This window comes from Natator depressus, chromosome 3 (genome assembly GCF_965152275.1).
Source record: "Natator depressus isolate rNatDep1 chromosome 3, rNatDep2.hap1, whole genome shotgun sequence".
Classification (NCBI taxonomy): domain Eukaryota; kingdom Metazoa; phylum Chordata; order Testudines; family Cheloniidae; genus Natator; species Natator depressus.
This window is the reverse complement of record NC_134236.1, coordinates 198,884,178-198,903,198: the sequence shown is the minus strand read 5'-3', so window position 1 is coordinate 198,903,198 and position 19,021 is coordinate 198,884,178. Positions and strand designations below refer to the sequence as shown.

The window sequence follows — 19,021 nt, the reverse complement described above, 5'->3', positions numbered from 1 at the left end:
CTCCTCTTGATGTCAGTGTGAGTCATCCCCGCCCACCTCAGGACAGATTTTGGCCCAGTAACTGCAGAGAAGTTACAGCTGATACCTAATAGCTTTAAGGTAAGAGCTGTCTATTAATTTCATTATCAATTTGTCTAGCCAGGTACTTATATGGACCCCATTACTGTAGTATTTGAGCACCTCATAGACATTAATGAATCACAGCATCTCTGTAAGGTAGGGAAATATTATTACCATTGTACAGATGGAAAACTGAGGCACAGTGACCATTGAAATAAATGGGAATATTTTAGTGGTCATTGGGTCAGATCCTAAGTGACTTGCCCAAGGTCACACAGGGAATCTGTGACACAGCTAGAAAAGGAAACCCAAATCTCCTAAGTCCCACTCCAATCCCCTAACCACAAGACCAAGCTTAAGTGAATGCTTGCATGTTATATACTAGAAAAAGACACACACAGACACAGTTTTTAACTGGGTTTTTTGATTGTACACTCCTTGGATACACATTGCAATCACAACGGCACATTCTGCTCTGAGCCGCATCCATGCAACCTCATTAAAGTCAATGAAAATCTTAAGTCAATATATTTGCAAGGATTTAACTGAGGGCAGAATTTAGGCCACTGTTTATGCAGCAAAAACTCTAATGAATGTCAGAACAGTTATCGAAGCCCCATATCAGCTGGGACACGCATTTCCCCTGAATTGGGCATAAAGTTAGTTGGAGACTTGAGCTGTGTGAAAATATTAACAACCGTCAGACAAAGTTGAGGTTTATGCCCAGAAGTTGAAATGTCACATTTTTTTCCCACCAAAAGCTTCATGTGATGGTGGAAATGGGACATTTTATCTTGGGTATAAGTGGTGGATGCTTGTGAAAATCTTTCTTCACTCTAAAAATAACAGCTGGCAGTTTGACAGCATTCCCCGGTGGTGCAGCCATTTTGATCCTTGAGTCCCCTGCCAATTTTGTGTTAGTACATTTACACAGCATGCGCCGGGCCAAATATTTTAAAACAGCCTCTAATCTTGGAGTCGCAGTCTTGCGCCTGTAGTTAATTGTGGGTGCAAATGATCGTATCCGGGCATCTCACCTATGGGCATCCTGTTAATCACACAGATCGCTAAAGGCTCCCAACTTTGCCCTCTCTTATATGCCCACTGTTGATTGAGGATGCAAAATAACTCTCTAGGTTGAGGCCCCTTTAAGAAATTTGGCCCATACTGTCACTGATTAATGAAATCAAGGAAGAATTTGGTTCATTGTTTTGCTGTCAAGTGGTGACACAGTCTGGAGAAGCCCTGCATCAACTCCAATACTGGCATTACCAGACAGTCTTCATTCAGAAAACGCACAGGTAGAATACACTCTGCTAACTGGACATTTGCTTACCTAGGACAAGGCCATGCCTGCAGGGCACAACCATCTGAAGGCTGTAGTGGGCAGGCATAGTGCCCCAAGGAAGAGCAGCGGCTATGCCAGCCATTAGGAAAGTGTCACATGTATCCCGTTCTGCAGCTGGCCAGCAGGACAAAACCCTACTTCCTCCCTGTCCCTGCTTGGGAAGGCTGGACTGGAGGGCTAGCCTTGAATAGCCCTTGTGTTTGGGTGAGCACAAGGGCTGCAGCTGAAGCTGGCCACTTCCCCCCAGGTGCAAATTGAGGGCGTTGGCCTGTCTTTGCCCTTGTGCACTTATAAAGAGGCCACTCACAACCTGGGCCTCAGTGATGGTGCTGTTCCTATCCTTGGAGTTCTGATAACACTAAGCAGTCTGGCCTGGGTATAGCACCATGCACCGAGAATGGTTCCAAAGTGCTTCATAGACTGTAAATGACTCCTCCACCCCCGAAATGCTACCTCCTTCTGGCTGAACAGCAGCAGAAATGCCTCACCAACAACACTCTGCAGCTGTTGTTTAGAGACTGCTTACCAAGAAGTTCAACTAAAACTACAGAGGGAAACAGGCGCCCAGAAGAAGACGGTGTGAGTCACCAGGCTTTAGAGGAAGTGAGACACAGCGGATGCAGGCTGGCAGTATACTGCCTTCCCCTGTCCCTGAGGACTAGAGTATCAGCGGGGGCCAGTGTTGGAGAGGGTGGTTACCTGGAGGAGCAGGGGATCTCTGCATTCTGGCTTTGTGAATGTGTCACCATGCACCTTTCCCAACCGGGCTAATTATCAATGGGGTTTGTTGTGACTGTTTTACCCCTCCCGCTCTGCTGGAGCATTGGTTCAACACTTTCTTACAGAGAGGAGTGGTAGCTCTTCAGTGAACCATCTTCATTATGGATACCTTCTTACAGTGCCTTGAGATTTCCTGAGAGGTCTCCCATAAAGTCACTGACGAGATGCAAAACCACTGCAGCAAAACTAACAGGGTCAAATATGAATGGTGCATAGAGAAGGCGAGAGTGCTGTAAACTGGGAGTGCTTCTGAAGTATTTCATTCACGTACCTTGCATGAAACTGTGAGTTATTGACCCTTGTGTGCATCAGCCATGAATGATAGCGGTAGTATTGCAAGTACAGGCAGGTCAGTGATGTCCGTTATTTTGTTCTTGCAATAAAAGATTTGCCGCCAGATCTGTAGCTGGTGTAAATTGGCTTTGCTCCAATGATTTCAGTGGAGCACTTCGGAATGACATCGGCTCAACCAGCCAGGGGTACATGTTTCTCAGCCAGGGGTACATGTACCCCTGGGGATCCTCGGAGGTCTTCTAGGGGGTACATCAACTCATCTAGATATTTGCCTAGTTTTAAAACTGGCTACATAAAAAGCACTAATGAAGTAAGTACAAGCTAAAATTTCATACAGACAATGACTTGTTTACACTGCCCTCTATACTATACGTTGAAATGTAAGTACAGTATTTATATTCCAATTGCTTTATTTTATAATTATATGGAAAAAAGGAGAAAGTCAGCAATTTTTCAGTAATCGTGAGCTGTGTCACTTTTGTAGTTTTGTGTCTGATTTTGTAAGCAAGTCGGTTTTAAGTGAGATGGAACTTGGGGGTACACAAGACAAATCAGACTCCTGAAAGGGTACAGTAGTCTGGAAAGGTTGAGTCCCTGCATTAGCTGATCTCTAGCCCTTGATTTCTTTCAGTGCCAGTGTATTTCCCAGTATTTCATTGTGCATATAAGATGCTAAGTTTTAAATTTGCTTAGTGAGAAGTGTAACCCCATATTTACTACAAGGAACATTACAAAACCAAAGTGGTAGCACACAGCATGTCATTTCAGACAGACACAGCTTCAGTACAGATGCTTCAGAAAAATGTTGGAAGATGTTCCAGATGACTAATTGTGTCGCAATAGCCCTTAGGGATTTTGATGCATTTAACAAATCTGTGTCGGGATATCCCTTGGTTAAATTTAAAAGCAATTGGGTTCTGACTTTTTCTGTGGCTGCATTTTACTTTGGAGGTAGTATAGAAATAGGTCATAGTGGTTTTCACAACAGTAAATACTCCAGGGAGCCATGAATATGATTGTGATGCAAGAAGATAGGTTTTTGGTTTGTTCTTTTTTCTTTTTTTGAATGGGTGGAAAGTAAAACTGCTTGTTTCACAGGACGTAATCATGTTTTTGGTGCTATTTACACTGTTAACTGAAGTCTACAATGTGGTTACTCCACCAAGGCTGAACAATTCTCCTCTTTGCCTGTATGACTAAATTTTATAGCGTCTACAGAGTATTGCCAAGGAACAACCATAATGTAAATTCTAATAAGGCCACATGCCTGCTAAGTAGTGGGTAAGCAGAGCTGTCTACAAGTAATAGAAGGGTGTAAATACCACAGAGTGGAGGAAATACTGAGCATGATATAAAGGGGTATAACTAGGATTAATGGGAAGAAATTGAGCAACAAAGCATTCTTAGGCTGCACATCAGGAAGTGTTCTGAATGGTGAGAGTTATTAGACTGTGGCACATTCTCCCAGGGCAAGTGGTGGGAGCCCCGTGTCTCAAGTTATTTAAAACTAAGCGGAAGAAAGAACTCTAGGATATATTGTGGGGAGCTCTGCATGTTGTTGGAGAGGAGTGGTATATTTGATGAGCCAATCAGTAAGTCTTTTCCTTCTCTAAGTTCTATGATTTATATAATATCACTGCTATGCTGTACAATACGTACTTGGTTTGGAGCAGCTACAAAGGAAGCAATGAGGTAGAAATACTGTTTTATTCTGTATTTGCTCCAGCACTTGTAGCTAGCTAGCTAACTTTGCTAGACACTGAAAATCAGGGAATCATGAGGGATACTGGTTTATGTTTCTTTGCAACCATTTGTAATCCACTAACCCTCCTTTGTCCTATGGTAGTTAATGGCCAACTTAATTTTGAATGGTCCCTTGCAACATGTGTTAACTCCTTCGCCTAACAATCTCCTCCACCTTGTATTTAGCTGGGACACTTTGATTACTTTCCCCAGACCTGAAGAACTCTCTGTAGCTGGAAAACTTGTTTCTGCATCTCCCACCAAGTGAAGTTGGTCCAATAAAATATATGATCTCACCCACCTTGTCTCCATCTATCATTACATGATAACATGCTATTCTTTATCTTTCATTTGTACTTATTCTCAGGGAAAAGATTCCTCTGCTGCCTTGTGATTTTGTGGGACATACATTTAACATTATGGACCAAAATTTCAGAAAGGGGGTGCTAGACCAGAAGATGCCACTGCTTCCTATAGACAGGGAAAGGAGCACCTCTTTGATTCCTAGACTTCTGCATTTCCAAACACTGAGTAATAACAGGCCAGAACAGTGACTAAGGCCAGGTCTACACTGCAGGCCTATAGCGATATAACTATGCTGCTCAGGAGTGTGAAAAATCCACACCCCTGAGCGATGCAGTTATACCGACCTGACCCCCCACCCTTCCCCCACCCCACGTAGACAGTGCTATGTTGGTGGGAGAACTTCTCCCAGACACATACCTACCACCTCTCGGGGAGCTGGATTAAGTACGCCGACGGGAGAACTCTCTCCCATAGGCTTAGAGCAGCAGTTCTCAAACTGTGGGTCGGGAGCCCAAAGTGGGTCATGACCCCATTTTAATGGGGTCACCGGGGTTGGCTTAGATTTGTCAGGGCCCGGGGCCGAAGCCCGAGCCCCACCACCCAGGCCGAAGCCAAAGGTCGAGGGCTTCAGCCCTGGGTGGTAGGACTCAGGTTACAGGCCCCTGCCTGGGGCTGAAGCCCTTGGGCTTCAGCTTTGGCCCCCCTTCCTGTAGTGGTGGGGCTCAGGCTTTGGCTCTTCCCCCTCCCATCCCCCGGGGCAGGGAGCTTGGGTGGGCTCAGGCTTCAGTCCCCCCTCGTGGGGTCGTGTGGTAATATTTGTTTTCAGAAGGGGGTCGCGGTGCAATGAAGTTTGAGAACCCCTGGCTTGGAGCTGTACTGCACTGATGTAGCATTTTAAGCGTAGCCCTGCCCCAGGGAATATTATTTATGGGTGAAATTCTAGATCTGGCTTTCAAGTTTCTTTTCTTGTTTTTTTATTAACCAGTTTCCCTCTTTGTCATATTTTAGATGCCTGTGTAGCAGTAAAGACCTGCTTTGGGCTATGGTTCATGTGCAATACCTGTATGAGGTGCAGGAGGAAGTGGGAAGGTCTTTGCAAATATGATAACACTTGTCAGGATACAATCTGGAATGCTTTTTTTTGGAAAATCTTTCAGGGAAAAAATCAATAAGAAAAGTGTAACCCCCTCTCCTCCTTAAGTTATTCAGGAGAGGCAACACTCACCTCTTTGCCTGGGCTCCTGATGTTGTTAAAAGTAAGAGATCCTGAGTATCCCAATGGTAGGAAGTCTCTATCTACCCCTCTGCTGCAGTCCTTTTAATCTTGGTGGTGCTTCTACCTGGCTGGGCTCTGTACACACTCAATGGCATGCCTTGGGATCCTCCAGGAATACACCTGAGCTAATCTGTTCAATGGGACTAACTCAAACGTGCCAATTATAAACAGTGTACACCCAATACGCTCTTAGATTAGCGTTAACACACCTTTACATAACAACATAGAGAAATGCGATGTAACAGATTGAGATGAATTAAAATGTCACAACCACTTTAAATCAGCAGGGGGCACTTCAATAAATCAATTAATAGATGCCACTTATAGCAGTAAATGAAACGTAACCAATTGACATTTATACTGGTGCTATTTAGCCCACCCCGAGCGTGCACTCCTCTGAATTTCTGAGTTCTAGACGCTTGCTTGAAGATCTTGATGCTGGGCAGAGCATGCTGTCGGTCCACTAACACAGTCCAGCCAGTGCAGCAAGGGGCAGAGCAATTCTAACGTGGCTCATTCCATTGGCACAACCCCTCTGGAGACGGGAGTTGTTATAACCAGAGGTCAGTAAACCTGCATCCTGGTTAGACAAAAAGACTTCATCTCTTCTCAGACTCAGGCACCCCCTTACCGTCTCTTTGCTATCAGGGCCGGCTCTAGGATTTTTGCCACCCCAAGCAAAAAAATTTTTGGCCACCCCGCTTTTTTTTCATGCCCCCCCGGCTCCGCCCCAACTCCGCCCCTTCCCAACCCCTTCCCCAAAACCCCGGCCCCGCCCCTCCCCCAGGCATGCCGCATTTCCCCCCCCCATTGCTTCCTGAGGTTCCCCCCCCCAGCCCCCTGCCCTAGCTCCCCTCCACTCCGCCTGCTCCCCTGAACACGCCGCTGCTCTGCTTCTCCCCCCTCCCTCTCAGGTGAGGGAGAGGCAGCGCGTTCAGGAGCAGGCAGAGTGGAGGGGAGCGAGGGTGGGGGGGAGCGCAGGAAGTAACGGGGGGGGGGTAGGGGAACCGCTCCCCACCCCAGCTCGCCTCTGCTCCACCACCGCCGCCTCCCCTGAGTGCGCCGCTGCTCGGCTTCTCCTCCCTCCCTCCCAGGCTTGCTGCGCGAAACAGCTGTTTGGTGCGCGGCAAGCCTGGGAGGGAGGGGGGAGAAGCCGTGCGGCGGCGGCGCACTCAGGGGAGCAGGCAGGGGCGAGCTGGGGCTGCGGGGGCACATTTCTAGGGGCGGTATGGCCGGCGTCGGAATGCCGCCCCTAGAAATGCGCCGCCCCAAGCACCTGCTTGTTTTGCTGGTGCCTAGAGCCGGCCCTGTTTGCTATCCCCCATCCCTTGCAAGCACTGTCCCTAATAAACAAGGCTGGTGGTTACGCACAGTGCCTGCACTGCAGGCCCAGCACAGTCAGTCCTGGGCACAGCAACTGTCTCTGCCCCGGCTCCAGTGAAGCCACCAACAGCCTCTGACGTCCCCTGCTTGGTCAAAGCCCCAGCAGACTCTCAACAGTAGCTTAGCCACAGCTCCCTGGTTGCACAGAGCTCCACAAATCAGTCACCACTTCCCTGCCCAGGACCTCAGTTCCTCACACACAAGAGAGAGCCCACCACTTGCTCTCTCTGCCTCCCTTGGAAGCAGAAATCTCACTCACAGTAGTTGTAGTCTCCAAGGCTGGATTGCAGCACTCAGGATCTTCCCAACTGAGTTCTGAGGCCCCTCTAGTAGTGGGTGGCTAGCAAAGAAAGTTTAAAGATGCTTGCTTTAGGAATGCAATATGTCATGGCTCTCCATTTTCAAGGCTAGGGTACCCTTCTGGTTTTCACTTTGATAGTAGAAGGCTACCTTGACTTCCAAGAGGTGATGGACATACCCTAAGAGCAACTGCTTGGAAAACATGCCCCAGACCCAATGCCCCAGCCTGGAGGGCACAAATTGCACAAAGGCAGCTGTGCCAGAGGAGGTTTTTATCCCTGGGAGATGGCAGGATGAAGAACCATGGCTGCCCTCCCACAAGCATCACCAGGGCAGGGCAGATTTAAATTTCTGCAGCCTGCAGCTGATTGGCAAACCAGAAACTGGCCTATTCTCTCCTTTCTGTATCAAGGAAGTTGCATATCAAAATGTAGGGAGCATTCAGCTGTGGCCCAATGCATTTTCCCAGCAGAAGGAAGAACAGCTGTTCCCAAGCAGTGCAAAGAAACCGAGCTGGTAAGATAATTCATTGTGCACATTATTAATTGCAGATGTCACCTATTTTTCATTGAATAATTGTTAGCAAATATCTACCATTAGAATAGCTCTAGGCCAGTCAAATTAATTATTCAGATTTATTTTCCTGTCAATTGGTGAATAACATATTTGTGGATAATTTTTCCCGATATTTGACCTGTTCTGTTCAGGAATTTAAAAGGAAGGGAGACTGATTTTGCTCAGTGGAGAAAAGATAGGTTTGTGTTAAGGCACTGGGGTAATTCCTGCCTCTGCCACAGATGTCTTGGGTGACCTTGGGTCGATCACTTAATCCCTTTATGCCATCTGTAACATGAGGAGAATAATACTTCCTTTCTCCCAGACTTTGCCTGTCTTATCTTTGTAGAGAGTAAGCTCTTCAGAGCATTTACTGTCTCTTACTATGTATACCTACAGCACTGAGCACAATGGAGCCTTGATCTGGGTTGAGGTCACGATATGTTTTTGAAAAACAAACAAGAAAGAACAATAAAATTCAGTTTGAAAATTCACAGTGTATCAGCTGCATCATGCATTTGAATATTCATTTTTTAATTTAGTTTAAAATCTAAACTTATTGTTGGTGAGAAACATGTTACTGAAAAGAGAAACCTGTCGTTTAGGAGCACACCATAAGGGCCTCATCCTGCAACCTGTTTTATTTAAATGGCTGATAAAATAAGTTGTGCTGAATGGAATGTATATTTCTGTTTTTGTGTCTTTTTGTAACTTAAGGTTTTGCCTAGAGGGATTCTCTATGTTTTGAATCTGACTACTCTGTAAGGTATTTCCCTTCCTGATTTTACAGAGGTTTTTCTTTTACTTTCTCTTTAATTAAAATTCTCTTTTAAGAACCTGATTGCTTTTTCATTGTTCTTGAGATCCAAGGGTTTGGATCTGTGTTCACCTATGCAAATAGGTGAGGATTTTTATCCAGCCTTCCCCAGGAAAGGGGGTGTAGGGCTTGGGGGGATATTTTGTGGGGAAGACGTCTCCAAGTGGGCTCTTTCCCTGTTCTTTGTTTAACACGCTTGGTGGTGGCAGCATAAGGTCCAAAGACAAAAGGTAAAAGTTTGTACCTTGGGGAAGTTTTAACCTAAGCTGGTAAGAATAAGCTTAGGGGGTCTTTCATGCAGGTCCCCACATCTGTACCCGAGAGTTCAGAGTGGGGAAGGAACCTTGACAGTGAATATTGCCAGTCATTACTGGCTGGTGTAGCTTGAGCACTCATGGTAGAGATTAGTGTGTGCTACATAGGTTTGGAGCAATGAGCTTAAAGACCATCAGTGGACTCTAGTGAGAAAGATCTTATGTTCTCACTCTTCCCACCACTGCTGGCCACTCTCTCTCTCAAAGCATTTCCTCTTATTCAGCTTGTAAAAGAGAAGGAAAGAAAACCATTCAAACTCCAGGGTAGAGCTCCTGTTGGCTTCAAATGGGGTAGAATCTGGGGCTAATCGCACACTAAGTTGTATTGGTTTTTAGCACATTTTAAAGAAATACATTTGAACAATCTGTGGCATTTTTCCGAACGGACGATGATTTATACGTTTCATGTGAGGACAAGATTCCTTAAGCGATGACTCATTGTTTTAGGCTGGAATGAGTCCAGTGGGAACCTTTTTCAGAACGGGTTGATACATACCTTACATGGTCTTGGTTTGGGACATTTTTATAAAATGTCTTACATTTTGTCTGATAATCTGTGCATTTTGTCTATTAAAATTCAACTGCCTCTTTTCCTTCCCACTTAAACCAGTTTGTATCTAGCCGCACCTTATATGGGGAGGCATTGCTGGCGCATACACACATGAGAGAAGGGGGTGGATTCATTGCTAATGGGGATCTTTTTATCAAGGGCAGGGGGAAATGTACATTAGACACATTTTTTCACAGATTAATTTTGATGCAGTGACCCAAAGATGGTACAAATTAGTAATTCTCACTCAGCAATAAAGATCACTGGAATAACCTGGGCCCGGTCATAAGAGAACATGATGTTAGTAGAAGCCGATGGGAGTAGCACATTGGCAGAAGGCAGCACATTCTGAAGGCAGAATTTGGTCCTACATCTCCTAATATGGAGCAAAATTCTCTTCCTTCACCCATGCTGCTGAGCTCCGTTGTACATTTTTCCACTCATTTTAAATGTGAAATTCCCACTGATACAAATCTGCACTGTTAAAACAGACCTGCAGCAGAGGTCAGGGAAGACGAAAACAGTAACCAATGAAGAGTTTTGGTAGAGTTAAACCCTTGTGCTCCAGAACTTAAGCCAATCTCTGGCCATTCCGTTTAAGAATGAGACTTTTTCAGGACGCAGATGATCTCACATCTGTAGGGTTTCTTGTACCTTTTGAAGCCGCTGGTGCTGGCTGCTGTCAGAGATTCTGGACTAGTTGGATCTTGGGACTGATCCAGTCTTACAGTTCCTATGTAAAATGATTTTCTTTGTGGAAAGAAAAGGAGTACTTGTGGCACCTTAGAGATGAACAAATTTATTAGAGCATCTAATAAATTGGTTAGTCTCTAAGGTGCCACAAGTCCTCCTTTTCTTTTTGCGGATACAGACTAACACGGCTGCTACTCTGAAACCTTTCTTTGTGGAGTATGAGACCTGATTTTCTAGCTTTGTTCATGCCCACAGGTCAGTTCTCTGTGTTGAATATGCTATATCCAGACATTTGTTATCGCAATGTTCGTGATTAAAATCTGATCCATAGAACTCAGCTCTGATGGCCTTCATTTGCCTAAATTGGAGGCCTCATTCCCAATGTGACTGGCTCCAAGAAGTAATTAATATCAGTTTTGTAAAAGGTTGCCTCTAGTACGCATACTAAGGCAGGTAGGTCACGACTGAGCAGAACACTTAAGCAGGCACTCAACATAAAAGTACATTCTTGAATCCCAGTAACTTCAACCGTACTTAAAAAGAAGCTTAAAGTTAAGCATACATGCTGAGGTACAAGGGCCAGATTTAAAGGGTATGTAGATTCCCAAGACCCATTTAAATGATACAAGTCTGGCCCTAAGTGCTTTGCTATATAAAGATGGACTAAAGAATGTGCTAAAAGTGCTTTGCTGAACCAAAATCCAATAAAAAGATCAATTTGGGGTAATATCTGATGGAAAGATGGAATTTGTCTCCACAGCAAATAGTGACTGAGCGAAGCAAATTTCAAGACTCTATCTCAATAGGTACAAGGACCTTACTTGTGACAGGCCACTAGTTGATTGGCACCATTATCTGTAATATAAGAATTCTGCCCTGAGGAGCCAAAATCTCATGAGAACAGGTTGCAAGATTTCAAAACTACATAAAATCTGAACCAGTACCCAAGCCCTGATTCAGCTTTGATACTGATACTAAGCCCCAAACCACTGCTTAAACCTAATTCACATCTGAAGCTAAACATTACTTCCTTTCCCCATTTCCCATCAAAATAGCTTTGGGTTTGTGCTGGTTTGAGTTCTGGGTAAAGCCTCATGTTGGTTATTATTAACTATTTCACCCATCCCTAGCTATGATCTCAAAAAACCCCACTCTTCCCAATATGCCACGAGTTCCTATTATAGCAAAACCATTGTCAACAAACTACAGTTTGGCAAAGTAATGGTGGTTTCCTTCCCTCTGTTTTTATAGTTATTAATTATATTTGGTTTTGGTCCAAACCTGAGATGTAAAGATTTCATAAATCAGGTGAATGTGTTGTTTTTATACTTACATTTTATTGGACAACTGCAGAAGTGTATTTTAATGGGCATAAATTCCATCCAAATATTTTATGTGGCTCTGTTAGCAATCTGTTTGTTCTAGAAGTATGTGTTAAATCTGGCACACAGATAAAGAGTAAAAAATCATAATATTTTTTCCCCACAAATCCTGCAGTTTGAATAACAAATATGACTGAGCTTAAATAAGTGAGAGACGAGGAGGCTCAGCTCCTGGCAGGATGCATTCATCACACTGCGGGATGCATTCATCACACTGAACCATCCTCCATTCTTGATGTTCCATAATTAAAAACTCTGCACGGATGATACATCTGCTATATACTCAATTTGTAATTAATGGGGTATGAAAGCCGGAGAGTGTGTTTGCTTCTTCCTTGAATTTTGGAGCCATGATGATTTCACACATGCTCACAAACGAGCTGGGCGATTTTTTTCTAGCTAATAGTTTAGTTGCTGAAAAATGCATTTCCTTTTGAGCTAAACTATTCCCAAATTTGGGTTGAATTTGGTTAATAGTTTTGGCCAACAAATGGTTTGTTCCACAAATGTCCACAAAATTTAGACCAAAATGAAAATTTTCCACAAAAATGTTGAAAAACATGTTTAGGTGGAAATATTCCAACCGTCATTACTGCAGAGACATGGCAGCCGTGTAGCCTGAGGCGATGCACAGATGTTCAACAGCACCCCCTCCCGGCTGATTTAGGAATGACATTCATTTTTCTCCCTAACCTCTTTCAGTTACAGAAATCTCCCAGTTCTGCTCCTTGAGACAACAGTAGGTAAAAATATCTGAGACAGATTTTCAAGTTGATGGTGTCAACCTTCCGTTCCATTGTGCTGCTGTGCTGTTTGTTGTCTCAAAGGGTATGTCTGCAGCTCACAGCAAAAGCTGGGCTGCACGGGCAAGTCAACATGAGTTAGCTGGAGTCCAGCTAGTGCAGGTAACAAGAATAATGAAGACATCACAGCGGGGGTTTCAGAGCAGGCTAGTGAGCCGAGTAGGCATCCAAGACCCATGATGGGCTTGAATTGCTCATGCTGCAGTGTCTTCACTGCTGTTGTTACCGGTGCTAGCTGCATTCAAGCTAGGGTCGGGTAGGCTAGGAGAACAGCTTTTGCTGTGTAGACGTACTCTTTGTTGACTTCAGCACAGTAATCGCTGATGAAAGCATTGCATGGCATAGAGAGTCTTGCTACACTCCGATTTTAATATGCATGTTCTAAAATACGAGGCTGTATCTTTTTTGTGTAGTTTCCCTCCCCCTGGCCCATGCCAAATATTTTAGGATTAGACTGTGATTTGGACAACACACTCAGGCAGGGGAGGAAGTTACAGTAAGAATCCCTGTTTATACCTCCCTAGGGGTACCCAGACCAGGTAGGAGATAAGTGGCACTACATACGGCTTTACTCCCTCCCCAGGGCAAGTAGGTGAGAAGGGCCAGGGCATGGGTGAAGCTTTGGCTTCTTGCTCTTTTTGACTGAACAGGATAGCTGAGTCCCTGTGGTCTAGCATACACCAGACCAGCCGCTCTTGGCTCAAGGAGGAAGCCGGGAGGGAATCATGACTCCGAAGGGTATCGCTGAGTCCCAGTGCCTCCTGGGCTTGTTCCAGTTGTGGTGCAGCTAAAGTCCTGGTTCTTTTCTCTCTAAAGGCACAGTGGAGCCCTTATGCAACGCTGAGGACTATTGAAAGTGGCGCGGTGAACGTCCCGAGGGATGCTGTGACTCCTTGCTGGTGCTGTTGTTTGAGGAGGCCCTCCCAGAAGAGAGGAACCTTGACCGAGTGGAATTTGGTTAAATAAAACATGCCACATATGAGGTTGCAAACACAAACATCTACAAGTCAAACACAGGAACTAAACACAGGAAGCCCAGTATTTGTTTTGCATGACAAGGATATCAGAGCTATAAAGCATTTGTAAAAAATATGATTATTATAGAGAGCCAAACAGTGTTTACATACAAGAGACTAGTCTGTATGGACAGGGGATGTCAGCAATATGCCAAATGCTCACCCATACAGGGCCACATCCTCAGCTAGTGTGCATCACTGTGACTCCACGGACTTCAATGAAGCAACACCAGTTTATACTCACTACACAGAATCTATTGCATTATACAGAACAGCTCTTTCTTTCTTTCTTTCTTTCTTTCTTTCTTTCTTTCTTTCTTTCTTTCTTTCTTTCTTTCTTTCTTTCTTTCTTTCTTTCTTTCTTACAACTTAAACCAACAAATCTTTAGTGAAAAGCACTTTGAAATGCAATTCTTGACAGGGCTGAGAGGGAAGATGAGGAATACTTTTGTGGTTTACCTTCATTTGCTATTGCTTGTTTTTGGATGCTCTTGCTTTTCTCACTAGGTTGTTTCTCTTTCTTGTCTCCAGTTTACAGAGGTATTCAACCCTCTTAATATACTGGAGATTTTCTGTACTTCTTGAGTGGGGCCCACTGGATTCAGGCAACCTTTGGATTCTGCAAGTTAAGATCTCAAAGATGGGGGAAACATTTACTAGCTCTCTGATTAAACATTCATTGAAACCAGCTCTGGTTGGGCACTTCTTGATTAAATTTTCATTAGAAAATGTTGATTTATCTAAACTGGTTTTTTTTCTGTCGGAATGTACCCTTTTTGATAAAAGTTTAATTGGGTAAGGTTCTCAGGTCCAGGATAGTAAAAAAAAAAAAAAAGAGAGAGACCTGGAATAGTCACTAGACAGGCAGCCAGGGCATTCCTGTGGGATGTGGAAGAAAGGTTTAAGTCCCTGCTCTGCCATTCTCCCACATCCCAGGTGAGTGGCCTAACCACCGGGCCATAGAGTCAGTCTCTGCAGTGCAGTCTCTTCTGTTGAAGGGGTTCCAATTTTTCCAATAATTAAATATTCATTGGAGCAGGGACTTAAGCCTGGGTCTCTCACTACCAGGTGGGTGCCTTGAGCACTGGGTTATAGAGCCAGTTTCTCTGTCGCTCTGTTTTGGGGTGGGGGTGGTTCAGCCTGATGTTGGATAGGAACATTTCTGAAACCTCGAAAAGTTTCACAGAGTGGGAAAACTGTTTCCTGCCCAGGTCTAATTAAAACCCTGAGAGGTGGAAGCATGGATAGCTAGACAAGTAGATTTGTCCCCAGAGTGACTGCACTGGTACCTTCCTGGCTCAATGTTCTTGTGTACATAAGCATATCTCACTGAAAAGCAATTAGAGGAGAACTTTTGGTCATTTCCCAGGAAGCGGTGAAAGAGGACTGCTCTTCATGAGCAGTTTAGTAGGTCTGCTCCTCTGCTTCAGTGTTTAAACTCTCATGTTTTAAAACTTCTGCATTAAACCATACATGGCACATCATAAAGTCTATGTGCCGGGAATCTCTCAGGTTGCTTGTATCTGCTATGTATTGGGCTAAAATGGGTCAATGTGGACTGCAATCAACTTTGTCACTCTGTGCCTAATTAATAGGTTGGCCCATTTTCGTCTGCACTGTTTAAACTCATATAGCCTGGGTCCTTTCAATTAGAAATTGATACAACCCGGAAAAATGCTTTTTCAGATTGAGCTCTTTGTATATCTTTGTATATCTTTGTAGCTTGTCCACAGGGTTCAACTGAAGGTCTAGTGAATACCTTTGCTTTATGACAGGTTTCAGAGTAGCAGCCGTGTTAGTCTGTATTCGCAAAAAGAAAAGGAGTCCTAGTGGCACCTTAGAGAGTAACCAATTTATTTGAGCATAAGCTTTCGTGGGCTACAGCCCACTTCATCGGATCCGATAAAGTGAGCTGTAGCTCACGAAAGCTTATGCTCAAATAAATTGGTTACTCTCTAAGGTGCCACTAGGACTCCTTTTCTTTTTGCTTTATGAGTGACTCAGAAGTTTCTGACTGAACGAACATGGGCAATTGTTTACAGACACTTGAATTTTTGAAGGACTTCTGGTGTTTTCCACTGAAGAGCTTGTTGGGACTTTACAGAACCCAGTCTTGCCTCTTCTCTACATTTTATTCCTCAATTAAGATTTGCATTTCTCTACCCTGCATGCTGGTGGATACTTTGATTTTATCTCTAAAACCCTTTTATCTTTGTCTTTGTCGTAACCGTATTAGACATTTTAGAATAAGCTATGAGACATTTGAGATGGGGCTTGTAGCAAATAAAACAGACCTCCAGGGTGGGCAACATTTTTGATGATGGACATGCTTCTTCATCAATTGGTTTTGGTGGGTAATAGAGTGTAGCATCATTTTAATGTGGCAACACAATCAACAAGAAGCTTCGGTTTTAGTGAACTTGTTCTGTCATCTTCCCCTTTTTTTCTCATGCAATCATCTTGAGTCAGATATTCAGAAGTGAAGCACCCCCAGAGCCTGGCCAGAATTTCAGAAGAATGTAGAAACCATTTAGACACCTACATAAGTGGCTGGAGATTCAAGATTGCTCAGCTCGTTCGTTTAATAATGTCACAGTGAGAGTTGCTGGTTGCTGTGAAGTCTCAAAAACTGGCCATTTGAAGTGTCTATGTTCTGAACCACTGCAGCTGGTTAATTTAGAAAGATCATAGAATCATAGAATATCAGGGTTGGAAGGGACCTCAGGAGGTCATCTAGTCCAACCCCCTGCTCAAAGCACATCCGATCCCCAATTAAATCATCCCAGCCAGGGTTTTGTCAAGCTTGACCTTAAAAACTTCTAAGGAAGGAGATTCCACCACCTCCCTAGGTAACGCATTCCAGTGTTTCACCACCCTCCTAGTGAAAAAGTTTTTCCTAATATCCAACCTAAATCTCCCCCACTGCAACTTGAAAATGTCATTGGCTATCTCCAAAGTGGCATATTTTCTTTAAAGTTCAACACATGGAAAGAAATTCCTAGATATAGTAGGTGGGGGGAAAAATAACTGTTGACAACAAAACAATTCATTCACTTCCTAACATGGCTGGCCATGTACTGTACTTTAGCCTAAACAATAATGTCATTGTTCTAACGGGAAAACAAGCCCAGTTTGCTTAAAGGTTAAAAAGACTAAAAGGTTTTATAGGCTGATTTGCTTTTGGCAGACTACCCTTTGCTTGTATCAGGTGCAACGATGTGGAAGTTTCACAGTCTGGCTGAGCCATAGAAATTCTATGGATTCTACTGAACCTATTGCCAAGATGCCTATAGAAACTGTTCTTTCATGCTGGCCAATATCATCTTGCTGTTTCCTTGTGCTTCCCCTCTGTCTATTTGTTTTATTACATTTAGATGGCAAGTTCTTCAGGGCAGAGCCTGTCTCTTTGTTATATGTTTGTATAGCTCCTAGCACAATGATGCCCTGGCCTCTAGAAACTGACCTGATACAAAGAATAAATAAATCATATTAATACTGATTTTCTTCATAACCCTGTGTAACATAGAGGGAGAGATAGTCAAAGGCATAAAGGGAATTTAGGTGCTTAAATCCCATTGAATTTCAGTGGGGTTGGAGTGCCTAATGCCCTTTGTGCCTCTCAAAATTATGGAACTAATTATAGGATTTTATATTAGGACCTGGACCTAAGCCCCTGATGTCAGTGCACTTTGGATCAGGCCCTTGATTCATACGTATTTATTCTCGTTTATCGGCCCTATTTCAAACTCTATCCACAACCTGCTATGTTATTTTTATAATAGCAAATTACGTTTTCCAGTGTTGAGAGAATGAAGATAAGAACCCATAGGGCTCTATATGATCCATCCTACCCCTGGTTTATTTATTTATTTATTCTCATATTCTTCCCATTTCAACGTGTCACTAATTCTGTATTATTTCTAATCAAGAAGAGAAAGAGCTTTTCCATGGATTGTGTGCACTGAACATTTTGGAATAGTATTTAGAGATGCTAGTGGGATGAAGTGGGATGTAAGAGCACTGTTTTGGGGAGGGAAAGGAATTAAACTCAACCGCATAGATTTTAACAACTTAAAGGACAGTTTATGCATTAAGTATAAAGACGGAGTACACATGAATGGCATATAAAGAAGACAATAAGCCAATGTCTTCCAAGCTGGGTTCCTGAGGTTAATTTATTATACAAATGTCTATACAGATGTCTTAGCTGTTAAAGTACTCTGGCCAACATTTTCAAAGGTGGGTGTCTAACGTTAGGCCCCACGGGGCAGGTATTTTAAAGGTGCCTAAAGATTCAGCTGCCTAAAGATCATAGTAGGAGTTTCGAAAGTGCCAAGATATCTAATTCCCATTGTGGGTGTTAAGCACCTCAGCAATTCTGAAAGCAAGACTAGGCATCTATCTGCATCTTTAGGCACCTAAATACCTATGAAAATATGGCCCCATTTCCATATCTAGGCACCTTAATGAGTAGCCTGGTTATCAGTGGTACTAAACTTGCACAGCCTCCCATTTACTTCAAGAAACTGGGAGTGCTCAGGGCCTCTGAAAATCTGACTTTGACGCAAGAGTTTGAAATCTTGGCGCTAGCACATAAACATAGTCAGTAGACGTTCCTCAGAACGTGTACACACATATGCAACCAAATTAGAAAGGCAAGACATTGTGCCACCTTGTCTAAATTATCGTTAGATTTGCAATCTGTCTCAGATCATCCAAAAGAACAAAAATGCAATGAAGTGTGTTTTTTCAGTTCTTATACCGCTATTTTAAAGCACATGAATAAACAACTTTCTCATCCTTATGCCATTTGTATCTTTACTGCATAGCTCTATCATTTTTAAAATGAAAAGAATTAAAAATTTAAATGAATGATACAGCTTAACATGCTAAGTGTGATATGCTAAGGGAGACTATGGTATATATGTACACACTCAACATTTTGAAGAATTACCCTTTAGCCACATTTTTGTTTGGAAGCGATTGCGTTGTCAAAATCATAGTTAAATGATAAAATATGATTCCTCCTAACAAATGCTCAACTGTACACACTAATTTCTGTTTAACATTTATTCTTCCGGAGTATAAGACAGCTGTTAAGTCACTGACCTCCTTGTTGAGAGTTTTGTTGTTCTATAGGGCTGTTTTATTAAGCCAAAGTCACAGTCTTGGGTTCTACTGGTTTTTATGAGTTTTTAGAAGAATCTCTGTGACAGGCTCCCCGGGGTGCAACCTGGGACTGTGGAACCATTGGGCCCCCTTAACTCACTAATATGGGTTGTCTCTCACAATGCCTTACTGGTGACAAGCAGTAAACCCCTCCAGGGTCTGTAACCAATATGTATAACCACGTGTAGGGAGCCCCACACCCAGCTAGGTTGCACGAATGCTCCCAGAGCCA

At 43.5% G+C, this 19,021-nt stretch overlaps 1 long non-coding RNA gene across 1 annotated transcript in view; it reads left to right on the top strand.

Moving 5' to 3' along the window:
• The first annotated feature begins 2,234 nt into the window (after positions 1-2,234).
• LOC141984243 (uncharacterized) overlaps positions 2,235-19,021 on the top strand; it is a 40,028-nt gene continuing 23,241 nt past the window's right edge. Inside the window, exon 1 of the long non-coding RNA XR_012638702.1 lies at positions 2,235-2,472. This is a non-coding gene — a long non-coding RNA (uncharacterized LOC141984243). The remainder of the gene's footprint in view (positions 2,473-19,021) is intronic.